At 39.1% G+C, this 15390-nt stretch overlaps 1 protein-coding gene and 1 pseudogene across 1 annotated transcript in view; one reads left to right on the top strand and one right to left on the bottom strand.

The window, feature by feature from the left end:
• The window catches only part of LOC140857102 (uncharacterized), a 37612-nt gene that overhangs the window by 11836 nt on the left and 10386 nt on the right, over positions 1 to 15390 (bottom strand). The gene's annotated exons all lie outside the window — the stretch shown is intronic.
• LOC105044237 (geraniol 8-hydroxylase-like) lies at positions 3038 to 4989 on the top strand (annotated as a pseudogene).

Below are 15390 nucleotides of genomic sequence, written 5' to 3'. Positions count from 1 at the left end.
CCCAAAGTCGTTGTCCACGTGAGAACGTTGGCCGACACGACATCCGACTCAGGAGTGGGGGGCAACTGTTGGGATATACCGATCGACCCCTTTTATCCCGACTCATCCTCGGACCTGTCCGACCACACCGATCGATGACTGCCGACAGTAGCTACCGACATTATCCGACTGAAGGAGTCTCGGCCCGGCGGACCCATTCTGTTCCCGACAAGCCAAGCGGCGGAGCCCGAAATATCGACTCACTGTCGGGAGGTGGCAGCCGACGTCCGACTCCCACAATGCGCCAGACCAGCCGACGGTATCCCCGGATCATCACCCAACGTCCCGCAGCCGAATACCGACGTATAGTCGGTCGGCTCCCCCAAACGCCGTACGACTGCTATGGGCTGCTGTCCTGACAAAGACGTGCGGCGTGGCCGTCCTGGGGGCATCGTCCTGCCAAGGACATAGGTCAACCTCAGTAATTTGACAGTCCACGGCGACTTGACAGTCTGCGACGATTCTGACAGCTTCCGACGATTTGACAACTCTCCAGTTGTCTGCACCATTAATGACAGGACCATGCCTCGCTCTACTATAAAATGGAGAAGGCAACAGTGTTGGTAAGGCGAAGCTCCCTAAGCTCCTGAGCTCTCTCCCTCTCTCTCCCTAGCTCTCTCCCGCTGAGCCCCTGATTTTTCACTGTTGCCTAGTCTCTTCTCTGACTTGATCATCGGAGGATCCCCGTCGGAGGCATCTCCGATCAGTATGGACTTCTTTTTTGCAGGTGCGCGACACCGACGATCGGGCGATGGGGGGATTGGCCGCAACAAGTCCATCATGAGAGAGGGCAATTTGGATGGGCAAGGTGAAAGAGGATTGGAATATTCGATCATTCCTAGCTTTCCAGATATGCCAAGCCATGCAAGCCAAGTCGGCTTGAAGTCGTTTGTCAACATTGGGGTTCAACACCTAAGCGCCTTCCAAGTGTTATGAGGAGAATAGAAAGTTTAACACTAGGAGAGTAGTGGCCTTGACATCTCCAAGCGCTTTTGATAACATCAAAAATGCCTTTCCAAGAAATCCAGAATTTTTCAAATTTAGAGGGGGAAAGGCCTCTTGAAGTATTGCTTGAGATTGTGAGTAGAGAGCAGTGATCAGAGGCAAATCTGACTAGATGCTGGATCGAAGAGTCTGGAAAGAGTGCTAACTAGGTGTCGAGGCCAGAGCCCTGTCTAACCTTTCCCAAACTCTTGCATATCCTTGTCTATTACTACACTAGGTAAAATGAGATCCCGAGTAACCAAGATCAATCAGGCCGTGTTGATGGATGAACATACGGAACTGTTTAACATCTCTGTCAACACAAAAAGGCTTACCTTTTTCCGCAGAGTAGAGAAGACAGTTGAAGTCTCCCAAGAGAAGCATAGGTAACCCCATGGAATGATCGTTTTCATATGAACCCTTTTTTTTCATTGTATGGGATTTTTTTTGTTGACTTTTCTTTTGACAGATGATTGCGCATGATTTTTTTTTTTTTTTTTCTGAGCAGGATGAAAGGGAGCCCAGGTTCCCCCATTAGCTTTTATTAAAAGATGAGATCATGCTCATGGAAACTTAAGAACCAGTTGTACAAGTTTGGAGACTCGAGTTGCAAATAAGAACCACAGGAGTCTTAAATAAGGCTAGCAACAGAACAAATGATAGAGTTGGTTGAAGACGTTTTTCGAACGCATCTTTTCGATAAGATGAGAAAATATAAAGGTACCCGTACACATTTGAGCTATTTACATTTAGATCTTAAAAATTTAAAATATATCAATTAACTGTCAAAACTTTAAATTAGTTGCAATATGGTCAACTGTTTATTTAGATCTCAACGATATTAACAGAACAAGAAAAAAATGATAAATACTCTTACTTCAAAGATTTTTGTCATTCATTTATTTGTATAAATCTCAAAGCACTTCATTTTCTATGATTCATTTATTTACACATATTTTAAAATATCTAATCTTTTATCATTCATTTGTCAGTATAGATCTTAAAGTATTTTGATCCCAATCATCCATTTGAATGTACAAATCTTAAAAAGCTTTATTCTTCGTCATTCATGTATCTACATAGATCACAAAATATTTTGTCTACGATCCATTTGCCTACACAAATCTTAAAGTATTTCATATATGACCCAGTTGTCTAACAGAACTCAAAGTGCCCGATCCTCTTCATCCATTTATTTATATATCATAACGCACTTCATTCTCTATTATCTATCCACTTGCATAAATTTTAAAGTATTATATCCTCGGTCACTTATCTATTTGCGCAATGTAGAGGGCCGCTATTGAGTAAGATGAGGAAGGAGCATAGATAACAACCGGCTTTTCTATGATCTGAGTCTCTTGCCAATTTTATCCATAGGAGCAGCCAATCTTGCTTCCTAAGAGGTCTATCACACAGTGATAGGCCGACATTCATGCATGAAAAAAATTAGTGTTATAGTTAGGAGCCTCACCAGAGGGCTGGTTTCATCATCTGAATTTTATTCCTACCACGAAACTCTTGGAGAACTTGATTCCAAGTCCTTCCGTGATTTTGAATATAAGGAGAAGGGTTTTGATTGCCAACACATAAAATTTTGTCCACCATTGTCCGCAAATCGGAGGCTTATTACATTTCGTAACACATCGTTATCACTCAGACCTTGCGCTAGCCAAGCCTTGTTAGCTTTCTTTAACAACCTACCATGATATCCATAGATAAGAGGAGTGGGCCAAGTGATAGAGGGTCCCACAGATCATCATCACCAGTGGAAGAGGAAAGAAGAGACTTTAGCCATTCAATCCAAGAATATAGTGCCACGGGACTTCCGCTATAATACGTACAAACTTCAGTCTAACCACAGTTAGGATTTGAAAAAAATATTCATTGCAACGGTGGCACCATATTAAATTTATAACAAATCAATAACAATCTTTATAATTTAAATTTTTGTAAATTATATTTTATATTATTTTCTGTATTTTATTTATTTTTGATCGATGATTGGTTTCTTACAGCCGCGACGTGATATCACCGTTGCAGCGAATATTTTCTCCTACTGCCAGCCCACGTGACTGCCGCCGGGCTAAAGTTTTCTCTCAAATTTCCCGGTTCGTTAAACGGTAGACGCAGCTAGCGTCCGTCGAACCCATCACTTAAAATTGTGTTAGTGCGGACAGTCCCATCTAATATTCGTTATTTCGAAACCGAGCGAATCCAGGAGGAGGTGCCGTAGATGGAGTTCTTCAGTATGCTGCTGCTGTGGATTTCGGTCACGCTCCCCTTCCTCTTCCTCCTCACACACAGATCCCGCTTCCAAAGCCGGCTCCCACCCGGACCCAGGCCGCTCCCCGTCGTGGGGAGCCTATTCCAGCTTGGCAGCAAGCCCCATCAATCCTTGGCCCGGCTCGCAAAGACCTATGGTCCTCTTATGACCCTCCGCCTTGGCCAAGTAACCACCATAGTCGAGGTTGCTAGAGAAGTGCTTCAGATGAAGGATGCGGTCTTCTCCGGCCGCTCGATTCCAGATGCCGTCCGTGCCCTTGGCCATGCCGATGTCTCCGTCGTATGGCAGCCACCAGCCAAGCAGTGGCGGAGCCTCCGCAGGATCTGCAACACAGGACGCCCACCAGTCCCTCCGGCGCCAAAAAGTACAAGAATTGCTATCTTATATATCCGACCGTTCCCTGAAGGGTTTGCCGGTGGATATCGGGCGAGTGGTTTTCACAACTTCGCTCAATGTTCTGTCCCGCACTATCTTCTCTGTTGACCTCGTCGATCTACACTCGGAGTCCTCCCAAGAATTCAAGCGGGTGGTGCTGGAGATAATGAAGGAAGCCGGCGGCTCTAACCTCTCGGATTTCTTCCCATGGCTGGCCCCAATAGACCCGCAAGGCAGGCGGCGCCATTTGACGTCTCTTTTCAAGAAGCTGCACGATATTTTTGACGAACACATCGACCGACGACTGCAGCGCAAAGCAGAAGAACAAACAAGCAAGGACTTCTTGGAGGTACTCCTCCATCGCCAAGTGCAGCAAGATAGCTTCAAGATGGACCGACAAGTCATGAAATCATTGTTCATGGTAACCACGTAAAACTGCAATTTAAGTTGATTCTTAAGGTGTTTCGAAATTTTCTTTGCTTCTTTCAATTTGAAAGCTTTTCTTGTGGTAGGACCTATTTGCTGCCGGTACCGACACGAACTCGAGCACGGTGGAGTGGGCGATGGCGGAGCTGTTGAGAAACCCCCGGTGCATGGTGAAGGCCCACGACGAGGTTGCGAGAGTGATTGGCCGGGAGAAGGAGGTGGAAGAGTCGGACATTGGCCGGCTACCCTACCTCCAAGCCGTGGTCAAGGAGACCTTTCGACTACACCCGCCGGCGCCATTCCTGGTGCCCCGGAAGGCAGAATCAACGGTGGAGGTGCTCGGGTACACCGTGCCGGAGGGCACGCGCGTCCTGGTGAACGTGTGGGCCTACGGCCGGGACGTCGAGGTGTGGCCGGAACCAAATGAGTTCAAACCCGAGAGGTTCTTGGAGAGAGATGTGGACTTCCGGGGCCGAGACATGGAGCTGATTCCGTTCGGTGCGGGGCGTCGGATTTGCCCAGGATTGCCGCTGGCTTTCCGGATGGTGCATTTGATGCTGGTTTCGTTGCTCCAAAAATTTGAGTGGAAACTGCCCGACGCGATGGGGCCGGGGGACGTGGACATGACGGAGAACTTTGGGGTCACCTTGGCCATGGCTGTCCCTCTCAGGTCCATTGCAGTCCCCACCGGCTGAAGTGACACGGGGAGGTCATTGAACCCGCTCAAGTTAAGATTTATTATTATTTTTACCTTTTTTTGTTTGAGGATAAGGGGGCAATCTAAGAACTGAACCAGTTCAGAGTATAGTTCAAGCCTATATATAGAAACTTCTTCCGAAGTTTTCTGGGTTCATCATGCTGTCAACTGAGCCCACAAAAAGTACGCTGTAGGAACAATGTCGACCAAAACATTGTAGTAGTTCTAAACTACTATCGATTTTTATTATTCCTTTTGCTCAAAACTAATTTAAGTGGTTGCATGTTAATTTCCAAGGAGGGAATGTTAATTTGTTACATGTTTTTTGTTACTTAAGTTAGGAGCATTAGAAAGTAACTCACTTCATTTTCAGACAATCCACATGGGCTATGATAAAAAAAATCCACACGAGCTTAAATAGCAAAAGCTTGTATGAGTCAATATTTTAGAAAAATTTTAAAAAAATATCTAAATATTATAAAATATTTGCCATCAATATCTAGATTTGTCTAAGGATAAAAAAAATTTATATCTAGAACCTTCTTGAACCTCTATAAATATGAAGAGTTTTTTCTCATTTGTAATCATGAAATTTGAGAGGAAATAATAGAAGTTTAAATTTTTTTTAACTGCTCTTTCATTTTTTTTTCTTGTCTTCACAAACATCTCTGCCATCTTTTTATTTTATAATAAAATAAATAATTTTTTATATTAATTCAGGACCTCCTACTTCCATATCAACTATCTAGCTTTTATGATGAGTGGCTGTGACAACACATTATTTTTTTTCAAGAAAAATCTGGATAACAATTGGACTAGACTGGAAAATAGCTAATTAGTTCTACCGTAATGATTATGGGGCCCGTTACCAAAGCTTTGGCTTTAGCTAAAATACTACTAGAATTTTTTTAAGCACACAAAAATTAGGCACGGTCTATTTCAAGTTGAAAGGTGCGAAAAAGGAAAATTCCAACCGTCAAATCCCCTCAAAATGGTCTAAACCTTCGGTGCCATTTGTTAAGAAATTATAGTCATATTAGTTAGGGTGGGAAAATAATTATATATTGATCAGCAATTTCAGGTTGGGTGCAATTTGGGGCAAAGCCGGATCAATTTCTTATGCATGGAAACCTAAGAGAAGAATGATCCATCATCAAAAAGGGAAAAAAGAGTTTGATGATGGATTCAAAATCATTGATCTCAAAAAAGAATAGGAATTATTCATCTCAAAATCATGAATCAAATTCTTCTAACCAGGTGATGGTGAAAATACTATTCCAAGTATGATAGATAATGGAAGAGTTTGGTGGATTCAATTTATTATTCAAACAAACTCTCCTTTGAATCAACACCTCACTCCCTCCTTATCACCTCTCCAATCTAAAAAAAAAATCTTAAAAGTCTTCAAAATATCCAGACAGTGTACAATTTTTATTGTTACGGACAAGAGGCAGACTTTATTCTGATTTGATAGCTGGATCGATGTAAGAACGTCTAGTGAAATTTTTTTTTTCCTATTTACCCTTACAGCTAATCGGGACACAAATATAGCTTGTTTTTTTTCAAAAGTCAGCATGCTCGCTAATTTCAGATCACCAATGTGTTCCGTAGTTATCTTACAGTTACAAGCTCTCAATTCTTTGCTCAACAATATAAACATCATAGTAGGGAATGACAAAAAATAGTGGAGATGGATACCATCTAGAATCTTCATAATTTGAAACCATTACTTGTTTCTTAAGAATAGAGGAGTAAGCTTAGAAGCATCATTTGAAAGTTACTATTACCGAAAAAAATAAAAATTTTTGTTTGATTGTACTTTCATAATAAAATTCTCACTGCAAAAAATTTAAGAAAAAAAAAAGTCAAAGAGTTGGATGCCTATCCATAGTGCTGCATCAAAAATGAAACTACTGACCATCTATTCAAACAGTGTAGCTACTCCACCCGATTACGGAGTATGCTATCCAAGGAGAGTAAATGTGGTCTATTTTTTCCAGCCTACAGAGATTTTTGGGGCTCCTAGCAATCGGTCGACAATGAAAGGAAAGATAGAAAATTTTGGGACTATCTCCTTGCCACCTTTTGTTGGTGCATTTGAATTGAGCATGACAAATGACTGTTTGCATTTGAAGCAAAATACAGCATAGAAGTGGAAAAAACTATAGTTCAACTGTTTAATGATTAGACAACAACGAACGGTAACGCCCATTGCGCGAGGCTTGGCGGGTCTTTCAAAAACCTCTATCACCAATCCTAAGAGGTGTTTTCTTGCTGAATCCTGGCCTGACATCTTCGCAGGAATGAAAGCACACTAATTATAGGCATTACAAAAGCTAGCCGCCAATCCCCCACTATAGTTGATGGGATGGGTTCATGAAATAACAATGAATCATGTAGTCCTCCACTGGGCTAACTTCTCCTCTTGTATACACAATCCAATACAATCCTCCAACCATTCCACTTGCTACGATTACTCCATTATTTTAATATATTATGATGGGAGCATCTTACTCTCCTTATTTTAAAAAAAATAAAAGGGGGAAAAAAGAACAAAGAGCTAATTGATATGGCATAATCAATCTAAGTCTATCGTCAAGATGTTAAGGAAAAAGATTTTTTTGTTGGTTTATTGTTTAACAAGTGCATTTATCTGCCACTTTCGAAGTTAAACGAAAAATTTTGCAACTCCATTCAAGATTATTGGTAGATATGGATTCACGGGTCTATCTCCCGGCCTGGTGAGTTCTGCTCCTGTTGGACCTGACCTTTGTAGGATTTGGGATTTGAGACCTATAAGCTACCAATTTCATCCTCAAGGATAAGTCATGCTGTACAATGATGACAACACATAGTGCGCTAGATCTATGAGGGGTCAAACGTAAAGAATCAATGCACATGGTACAAGTCCATGGGCCCACTTTTGCGCTTCTTGGGCTAGACCATTACATGATGTCCTTCCTAAATGGTAACGATATATTTCCTTTTTAGAGTATAAATGAACACCATATTTCTTCATATCTAAAATTCCATTCATCAGTGTAACCATCTCAATTTATTATTATTATTATTATTATTATTATTATTATTATTTACTTTTATTTTTATTTATTATTATATGAACCCTTTTTTTCATTGCGTCAGAAGGAATCCATTGTCCCTATCTTTGACGGGGACTTATGATTTCCAACGTCTCTAACAAGGTTAGAATCCATCTCATCAATGTCTACCTCTTCTATCGACATGCAACTGTATATGAGATTTTTCATTTTCTGTTGACTTTTTTTTGACAGCTGATTCTGCATGATTATTTTTTATTTTTTTATTTTTATTTATTTATTTATTTATTTTAAACAATATGGAAAGGAGCCCAGGCTCCCCCACCAGCCTTTATTGGAAGATGCGATCATGCGTGAGGGAAGTTTAAGAACCAGCCGTCCAAGATAGGAGAGTTCCACCTCTCGAATGAGGCTAAAAACAGAACAGAGTTGGTTGAGGATGCTCTCTCAGCACCTTTTTTTTTTTTTTTTTCCTCTTTTTTTGGCAAGACAAATGAATTAATTAATACAAGTATACAGACAACTGCAAAAGTTAGAAAATAAGATATTCCAAAATTGATGTCTTAAGACATGTTGAAGAATCCAATAGTATAATCCAAGTGTGATTGGCAACATAGTTCCCCATTCAGTCTATAGTACCGTTGGTTTCATAAAACCTTAATATAGAGCAGGGCGCACATCATCCCAACACATCCTTTGATGTGCAGGCGGGTGCAGAAAATCCTCCATATATTTTTTGCAAGAAGATGGTCAAGGAGAAGGCGGGTGATGGGGTGAATTACAGAAGGTGCAGGCTGCCTTATGGAATGAGCAGGTTTTCTTTTCTTTCCCTTTTTTCCTTTTTTTTTTTTTTTTTCCTTTGAGGTCCGTTGCCACCTGCGTCTTGGTAATTATCAGTGAAATAGGCCAGCAGAATTGACAAACTTGTAAAGTTGGCCGGATGGCTTCCAGATTTTATTCGAGTTGTAGGCTGAAAAGACAAGAATGTTGACTCTATAATCCTAATCTTCTTGGTGAGTGGGTCTGGAAGATGAACATGTCGAGACGTCTCTCCATTTCTGGGAAGAACCAACAGGTACATACAATGCACTTGCCGCATTTGCCAGAGAGCTGCGGAAGAGAAGGGCAAGGAAACGGATATGGGTTTCTTTTCAAAGTTTGAAACTGGTACGATTCCAAACCGCGTCAGCACTCCGGCAAAGCATTCCTTTTCCATTCCATCCTCCCTTCAGGTCATAAAAAAACTCTTTTGACTGAGCTTCTGATTTAACCATTTCCTTTTCATAGGCCTTGAAGAGGTAGGGTGAGGTGGTGAAAAGTAGTGGATAAGGTGGCCGATGTAACTTGGTTAGCTTTGTTTTGTTTGTTTTAAATTATCTTCGATGCTGTTGCAATTTCGGGTCTTGATGGCCCATAATGTTACTAGCACTGATAGGATCCCGGTTCAAATCCGGCCTATAGGAATGTAACCAAAGCTTCTCCTCTCTTTACACATATAATAATTTCAAAATTTTGCAATTTGAAGAGTTATTTGTGTCGGACTGAAATATCAAAAATATAATAAAAAACCCTGTATAACTGCATTAAAGTAATCAGAAATCAAAGAAGTTTGTTCCAAAATAGCATTGGAATAAAGGATAGAAAAACATAGAATAGAATCATATATTATTTCTAAGAATTTGGGGACGGTCTCCTGACTATTTATCAACAAAATGTGGGTCAATGATATTCGACCACTCTATCCAGTCATTTCTGTTGTAGTCATAGTCTTTAATATATTATTTTCCACGCATTTTCAATGAGATTTGTTACAGCATATGGCTTCTCATCTTGCCATCTAAACAACTGGATAGAGAAAAGCACAAGAAGATAGTTGTGGTAACGTCACTATGCATGCATACCCTGCAGACAGACTCAAGACTCATCCAATTGTAACACCAAGTGCAGAAAGACTCTTCTCAGTCAAATTTGCATTATGAACATCCAAGATGAAGCTTATGTCACAACCTTTTGACAGTAAATGCGAAAATTCAATGAAAATATGGTATGCTCATAGAAGTGAACTGAATTTAAAACCTGGTTGATTACTGGTGAATGTGCTGCTTCAGCCATTTTAGGAGCAATGCCTCCATAACATGAAAGCAAATCTGCCTTGATAGGTGCAAGTACAAAAATCAATGTAAATTTTCAGATTTAACTAATAGCTTCAATATATTGTATAATCATGTTACTCATCCTGAATATGAAGAAGTAAAGCTGAGAAATGATCTTTGTAAATGTATTTATGTAGCTGGTAATTATAGAAGTTAGTTAGAGAACTGTTAGTTTGTTAAAATGTTAGTTAGAGAAAGCTTGTGATTGATCACAGTATAACAGCTCAGCTGGAGCAGTTACTTCATTCCGTCTGTATAGAAACAATTCTTTTCTAGTTCAATATACACCATGATTCATTCTCATTTCTACTTAAATATTTTCTTTTGCTCTGCTTGTACATTTTCTGTTCATGGTATCAGAGCCTAAGGGCTGTGAAGTTAAGTCTTTTTTTTTTTTCCTTCGTTTGCTTGATCAGTTGTATTGTGAATTCCTAGTTGCTTGAAGTATGAGTTTGATGGAAGAAGCTTCTGATAGCGGAGTTGCAGATTGAGGAAATGAAGTCCGAGGCACAACAGATCGAGAATCAAGCAATGATCCGATGAACTTGCTTAATTCTGATCATCCTAGCCTAAATCTAGTAAGTGTTCCTTTAACTGGTGGGAATTATCTTACATGAAGTCGGTCAATGACAATAGCTCTCAAGGCAAAGGATAAACTAGGGTTTATAAACAGAAAATGTGAGATGCCTCCTGCTGATTCTCCTCTTTTTGAGAAACAGCAAATGGCTGATAGTATGGTTGTATCATGGATCTTAAATTCCATATCAAAAGAGCTCGTTGAATCTTTCTTATATACTACCTATGCTCGTGAACTGTGGGATGAATTAGAGCAGCATTTTGGTGAAAGTCATGGGCCATTGTTCTATCAAATTAAACAAGATATGTCTGGATTTAGCCAAGGAAATTCGTCTGTGACAGTTTATTTTACCAAATTGAAGAAACTATGGGATAAGTTGTCTTGCTTGCATCAGTATCCTGTTTGTAACTGTGGAGCAGCTAAGACAATAGCTAATATGGAGAATGAAGATAAGCTTGTTCAGTTCTTAATGGGATTAAATGAGAGCTATGAGCATGTGAAGAACCAGATCTTACTAATGGATGCCTTCCCTAGTGTTATCAGGGCATATTCAATGGTGCTTAGAGTTGAAAAACAAAGAGATATATAGAATTTTGTTACTGAATTTAGTGAAACTACTGCTGTCATGCTGGCTAAATCTCAAAATTATAAGAGGAACAATTTTAAAGAAGCTGGAAATAATAACTACAACAATGTTGGGAACAATTACAACAGATTTTCTTCTAAGAAGAAAGACAAGAAAGAAGATAGGTTTTGTGAATTCTGTAAAACTGGAGGCCATGTCAAAGATAGCTGTTTCAAGCTTCATGGTCACCATGATTGGTATAAGGAATACAAGCAGAAAATGGGTAAACAGCAAGCTTCTGTGGCAACTCAACTTGCTGATACACCAATGGATGTTGAAGCTGGTGTGAATCAAAACAAATGTGAAGATTGGAATAATAACCTGACCAACATGGTTCAACAAGAAGTGATGAAGATACTGAAAGGGAAGAATATTGCTTATAATGAGGCTTCTTTTGCTAATCTTGCTGGTTTTGCAGCTAAGTTACCCAACTATTGTCATTTTAGCATGCATTTAAAAGACAAAGCTTTCTGGATTATAGATACAGGAGCTACAAGACATATGACTTCCAATATTGAAATTTTTGATGAACCCACCTTATTATCCAAGCCAAAACCTGTTCACTTACCTGATGGAACCATCAAGACTGTCACACAAATAGGACATATCATCTTACATCCTAAAATCTCATTAAAGAATGTTTTATACATCCCTAGCTTCCAATATAATTTGTTATCTGTTAGCACCCTTGCCAAAACATGCAATATTTCAGTAACTTTCTTCCCTGACAAATGTGTTCTGCAGGATATGCAGAATGATGAGGCTATTGCCATTGGGAGAACTCAAGATGGACTATATTTCTTAGATAGTACTTTATTTGATGTTTCTATTCCACAAGTTTGTAATGTTTCTATTACTAGTAATAAGCCTCGTAAGCATTCAGCCATCTTTTGGCATATGAGACTTGGCCATGCACCCTATTCTAAACTGAGTCATGTTTCTATAATACAAGAGAACAATATGAAAGATTTTGTTTGTCCTATCTGTCCATTATCCAAACAACAAAGGATTCCTTTTCCTATAAGTTCTATATCTAGTTTAGAGCCATTTGAATTGATTCATATTGACTTGTGGGGTCCCTATAAGCTGCCTTCATTAACAGGAGCTGTCTTTACGGTGACTATAGTGGATGATCATAGTAGACACACATGGACATACATGATCTCAGTTAAAACTCAAGTTCCATCTGTACTTTTGCAGTTTCTTAATATGGTGCACATCCAATTTGGGAAGTTAAGAAAGTAAGGAGTGATAATGGATCTGAGTTCATAAATAGTACATGTGTTAATATGTTTAATTCTAGTGGTATTATACATCAGAAATCATGTGTTTATACCCCTCAACAAGATGGGGTGGTGGAGAGGAAACACAAATATCTCTTAGAAGTAGCAAGGTCCTTGATGTTTCAAGTTAATTTTTCAAAGAAGTTCTGGTTAGAAAGTATATTTGTTGCAACACAAATAATCAATAGGCTTCCATCTGTTGTTCTTAAGTGGCAATCTTCTTATGGAATACTTTTTCAGAAGCAGCCTGATTATGATTATTTCAGGACAATAGGCTGTTTGTGTTATGCTACAAATATGTCACCCCATAAAAACAAGTTTGATCGTAGAGCCATTGCTAGTGTTCTGTTAGATTATGCACCACAGCACAAAGCTTACAAACTTTATGAATTGGAGTCCAAAAAGATCTTTATTTCCAGAGATGTAGTGTTTCATGAGACCATTTTTTCTTTCCACAAAACCAATGATCATTTACATCCTTCTATACCCATTCCTAACTATTTTCAGGAAGATGAATCTGTTATTTCAACTCCTTATTCACCTCCATGCCTAAATATACTTCAGTCTACTTCTTTCTCAACACCCATAGAACCTCATATTTCTTCACCTCCATCAGTATCCATTCCAACTTTAAGTGAAGCATCACCTATTTCCAACCCACAAATCCCATCTCAATCTCAAGTCCCAGTCAGAAGAAGTACAAGACAAGTGTCCAAACCAAAATGGTTACAGGATTTTGTTGCCATAGTCCAGTTTCATAATTTCATTAATTTTCCTAATGGCAATGATCCCATTGTTCTTGCTAATCCTGAAGCAGATTTTTTTCCACCTTTTTCTGTTAAACTTCATTCATTTGATAATGCTCATTTAGGATTTCTTGCAAATGAATCCAAGATTCCAGAGCCTACTTCTTATAATCATGCCAAGAATGACAAGAATTGGGTAGCTGCTATGCAGAATGAGCTTGATGTATTAGAGGCTAACAATACTTGGTAATTAACTACACTGCCACTTGGTAAGAAACCTATAGGGTGTAAGTGGGTATTTAGAGTTAAATAATTTTCTGATGGCAGAGTAGACAAGTATAAGGCAAGACTTGTTGCTAAGTGATACAATCAGTTACTTGGCCTTGATTACACTGATAGCTTTTCTCCTGTTGCTAAGTTAGTTACAATGAGGATTTTTTTAGCTATTGCAGCTGCAAAGAGTTGGCCCTTACATCAATTTGACATAAATAATGCATTCCTTCATGGGTTCATTAATGAAGAATTGTTTATACTCCACCTGAAGGGTACAGTAAAGCACAACCTGGGTAAGTATGCAAACTTCAGAGATCACTATATAGATTAAAGCAGGCTGGCCCCCAATGGAATAAAGAGTTTACAGCAAAACTTAAACTCTTTGGATTTGCACAGTGACCATATGATCACTGTTTGTTTGTCAAGGGTACTGGTTCAACATTTATAGCTCTCTTAGTCTATGTTGATGATGTGTTACTTATAGGAGCTGATGAAAAACTAATTATAGAAGTTAAAAAGTTTCTTCATCAACAATTTACCATGAAAGATATGGGTTATGCAAAGTTTTTTCTTGAGCTCGAAATAGCTAGATCAGAATAAGGAATATATTTGAATCAAAGGAAGTATATTATGGATATTATAAATGATGCAGGCTTGCAAGGTGCCAATTCTGTCAATACACCTATGCTTAAAGGGTTAAAACTAATTTCTGAAATGGAAAAGTTACTGCATAATCCAGATCAATATAGGAGGCTTGTAGGCAAGTTGCTATACTTAGGTCTAACTAGGCCTGATATCATATCTTCAGTCCAGCAGCTAAGTCAATTTATGCAAGCTCCATGCAAGGGTCACCTTGATGCTACACTTCATATTCTTAAATACCTTAAAGGTTATCCAGCAAAGGGTATTTTCTTTCTCACATCTAATTCATTACAACTATCAGCATTCTGTGATGCTGATTGGGCTGCCTGCCCCACAACAAGGAAGTCTATCACACGTTATTGTATCTTCTTGAGTTTCTAACTCATTTCTTGAAAATCCAAGAAGCAAAACACAGTTGGCCGTTCTTCAGCAGAAGCTGAATATCGCAGTATGGCCACATCAGTTTGTGAATTGCAATAGATCACTTATATTCTCAAGGAATTTCAGATTCATCTTTCTCTTCCAATCCCATTACGGTGTGACAATCAAGCTGCAATACACATAGCAGCAAATCTGATCTTCCATGAGCGTACAAAGCACCTTGATATCGACTGTCACATTGTGAGAAATCTACTAGCAGCTGGGTTCATATCTACTGCTCACATATCTTTCAAGTATCAGCTTGCGGATCTGTTTACTAAACCCCTCAATTCACCTTCCTTTCTATTTCTGTGGTCCAAGATGGGGTTGGTTGATTTCTCCCCAACTCCATCTTAAGGAGGGGATGGAAATGTATTTATGTAGCTGATAATTATAGAAATTAGTTAGAGAAATGTTAGTTTGTTAAAATGTTAGTTAGAGAAAGCTTGTAATTAGTCAGAGTATAACAGCTCAGTTGGAGCAGTTACTTCATTCCATCTGTATATAAACAATTCCTTTCTAGTTCAATATACATGATGATTCATTCTCATTTTTGCTTAGATATTTTCTTTTGCTCTACTTTTACATTCTCTGTTCAATCTTTAGCTCATAAAAGAATTCATGACCAAAATTGTTGGGCCATATCAAATAAAATATGCAAACAAAAAGATGCATCGGATAAATAATGGAGTTTGATGATGACTCTATATCAGATCATAAAGAAACTTTATTTGGTAAGTAAACCCAGGCCAGTTAAGCAAAAACAAGTGGCATATTATCTCCTTAGGTGAAGCAAGGACATGC

Source organism: Elaeis guineensis, chromosome 4, assembly GCF_000442705.2.
Source record: "Elaeis guineensis isolate ETL-2024a chromosome 4, EG11, whole genome shotgun sequence".
Taxonomy (NCBI): domain Eukaryota; kingdom Viridiplantae; phylum Streptophyta; class Magnoliopsida; order Arecales; family Arecaceae; genus Elaeis; species Elaeis guineensis.
This window is presented reverse-complemented; position numbering and strand designations above follow the sequence as displayed.